Source organism: Pecten maximus, chromosome 6, assembly GCF_902652985.1.
Source record: "Pecten maximus chromosome 6, xPecMax1.1, whole genome shotgun sequence".
NCBI classification, from domain to species: domain Eukaryota; kingdom Metazoa; phylum Mollusca; class Bivalvia; order Pectinida; family Pectinidae; genus Pecten; species Pecten maximus.
Genome location: NC_047020.1, coordinates 25,028,943 through 25,031,398, shown reverse-complemented (window position 1 = coordinate 25,031,398; position 2,456 = coordinate 25,028,943). Strand labels below are relative to the sequence as shown.

Genomic DNA, 2,456 nt, shown 5'->3' with positions numbered 1-2,456 from the left:
CTTCGACAGGAGATAATCCCTACCTTCTTATCAACAATACATAGTGCATATGATACATTGTATATATAATTAGATATATAACAGTGATAAAAATGACGAAGGAAGACAACTAAATGACTCTTACGCTGACCGGCCTTCCAACTCACGAGCTCTTAAACCCATTCCTCAACTTATGTAGCTATATTTTGGCTCAACCTGTTCAATATAGAAAACATCAAGTAATGATCATGGCAATAGATAGATTTGACCGATGTTAGATGTTTCTAAATCTTGTGTTTAGGTAACGGTGGATATTTTGATACGCCACTCACATCATACACACAGTTTTGGTTGAAACATTCCATACATTATCATACACAATAAACAAACATTTTTGCCCAAAGATTCTTCTTCGGAACCTTGTACAGAGGGGTATATCTGTGGTTCCGAAATCCGAAAACCCAAAGAGGATGAAAGAGAACTTGCAGGTAGATATGAACTTTGAAAATTTTAAAGATAAAAGTCAACATTACATATCGTATGATTCTTGTCCAGATACTCATAACACTATCAATAATACATTTACGAGCTTGACAAAAGGTCAATAAGTTAGATACAATTGTTTATTAGACAGTTAATGTCCTCAAATATATCAAGCAAAAATACATAAGGAATCATTTTGGTTTGCAGATTTTCGACTTTTCTTTGAGTGAAAACGACATGAATAAGATAGACGAACTTGACAATGGAGAACGTCGATTCATCTTACAAAAGTAGGATTGTCATAGATAATGTGTAAAATGGATCCATTAATATCATAATAATAGAGTGTTCAAAAAAAGTAGCGAAACGTAGTTACATTCCCTGAAAAATAATATATCTGATTCAGAATATTGATATTTTTGGAGCGATGCACTTGCGAAAATATCAGAATATGCAGGCAGGCCTGAAAAAGTAGTTGTTACTCAAAATGAAATGGAGACTTTCTTCTATATGTAGTTTTAGTTAGATTGTTCTAATCATGTCACTCTGTGAACTAAATCACACGTAATTCAATGTAGCTAGAACATTGTCTTATTGTCGCTGGTTATACTTTATTGGTTATTTGTCCCAGGTACAACGAACATCCAGAATATCCTTTTCACGAAGAATTTTGAAGCGAGGATTCCAAGACAACTCCTTGAAGAAATATTAAATGTGTTTTGAATCAGGACCAAGACGTTTAGTGTTTCCTTCCAAGAAGAAAGTGCAAGTGCTTCTTTTGTTAACTCAAAAATATATCCCATTAAGACGTTACTATATTATGGTGGCACGATCATACAGTGTGTTCCAATTCATATTCCCACTTTGCACACCATTATCTTTTTCCCTATGCATAACTAGGAAAAACCATTACAAACTGTCAATTGCATTTGAGAGAACATAATAATATTATATTCATCGTTTGTTTTTATCAGAGCACAAAACGTTATGACATCTTGATTGCTTTTCATGATGTCATTGCTGACATCAATAAAATCATCAAAATCTGGCAATTTTCTAGAGTTTTTTTTAATTGGATAACAAAAACAGTGTGCACATTGTTGTTGGTAAAAATATCATATTTCATATTGAATGTTTTATTTTTTCATAATGTCGAAAAGTCGGGACAGGTTTTGGAACATCGTGTGTATTCATGCTTTGAAAGTTAATAATTAAAGAAATTGACCAAGCAAATATGGGTTTCGCGATTGTATCTGTATGCCTTAAGTCCCGTTAGATTGCTGGTGAGCAATCTCCGACTGTTCTTGTTGTATATTCTCTCCTGGCTATTTACCGTTGTGGGCTATATGTTGGTGTTTCTGTTTAAATAAGTGACTTGTTGCGGGCTATGTTCAAAATAAATTGACAGATATACAATAGCGAAATTGTTAAACGAATCATAACTTTAAAAAAAAACACAAAATGATTTGTAAAGTATAAGATAAACGTCTGTAATCATTAAATATTCTTCGCCATCACGGCCATACATAATACACACGTTATTTTATGCGTCCAAACCAGGTAAAGATTAGTACTTACCTTTGATGTTACATTAACATTTCATCCTATAAGCCGGGGCTATCTGGCGTTTCGGAATATCTGCTGATGATTTTTAAATGTTCATTATAATCGCAGTGCAGGCTGAACATCGCAACTTTCAATCTGCAGGATACTACGGTCAGTATTCGAAGACTCTACCTTTTATGATACAAACACACAATTAGTATTGTATTACGTGTGTAATGTTCCATTGTATTTGTGTAACTTATACTGAACATATGGTTAACCTATGTACACAGGTATTATGATGTTAACAGTCAAATTTTGTTTTCATGCAAAGTAGTTCTGAGAAGATCAGCGCTATACATACGTTGTAACACAAGATCAATTTTGTAGTTTTTGTTTACATTCAGGTTGTACATATTCACACTCTATTAACAGTGTTGTATAATAAG

General features: G+C 33.2%; 1 long non-coding RNA gene across 1 annotated transcript; it reads left to right on the top strand.

Moving 5' to 3' along the window:
• The first annotated feature begins 688 nt into the window (after positions 1 to 688).
• On the top strand, positions 689 to 1,510 carry LOC117329355. The gene is made up of 2 exons (XR_004533155.1): positions 689 to 752; positions 1,094 to 1,510. It is a non-coding gene; the product is annotated as an uncharacterized LOC117329355 (long non-coding RNA).
• Positions 1,511 to 2,456: the final 946 nt, after the last annotated feature.